We start from the raw sequence: 649 nt of genomic DNA, 5'->3' as shown, positions 1-649 counted from the left end.
TACTGCCGGAGCTCCACTCCTGTGCGCTCCTGCAGGAAATGACCCCTGGATAGTACCATCCTAACATCCACGGGCACACTTGAAGTATAATGTCTTCTGCGAGAAGACCCACCGAGTTGTGTCAAACCATGCGCTGCCACCTGATTGATTAGATCTAAATTGTTGTTCTAAACTGTTGTTGTAAACTGGGTTTCTTGTTTACAAGAGCAAAGACATTCTGGGGTCCACGAAAGAGAATCTTTTCTTCCTTCCCTGGTGGCTCCCCGTAAACTATTTCTTGTTTTTAATATTGTTGTTGGTACCTCTTGGTACCCTCCCTAAGTCCTGCTGTAAAGGGGAGGGAGGGGTATAAGCCAAAGATAATAACTGGGTGGCTGAAGGTGAGCTGCGGCCATTTTGTGGCTGGTTCCACCAGCTGCGGCAGCCATTTTGTGGCAGCCATCTTCTCTCATGATTCCAAAGGTGCCCATGGGCTCAAAAAGGCTTTAATTTGAGCTCCGGGACCTATTCTCAGTGACAGGGCTTAGCTCTGGGAAATCTATGGATGAAAAGAGGTTGCTGAGTTTGTGCAGAGTGCTGCTTGTGCCTCTCTAGTGAGCAATCAAAACCAGCCCCATTGGTGAGGAGTCGTCTCTCCACCCTCAGGGGA

This window comes from Gekko japonicus, unplaced genomic scaffold (assembly GCF_001447785.1).
Source record: "Gekko japonicus isolate JY-2015 unplaced genomic scaffold, Gekko_japonicus_V1.1 scaffold777, whole genome shotgun sequence".
NCBI lineage: Eukaryota > Metazoa > Chordata > Lepidosauria > Squamata > Gekkonidae > Gekko > Gekko japonicus.
The sequence above is the reverse complement of the archived record's forward strand: the minus strand, read 5'-3'. Positions refer to the sequence as shown.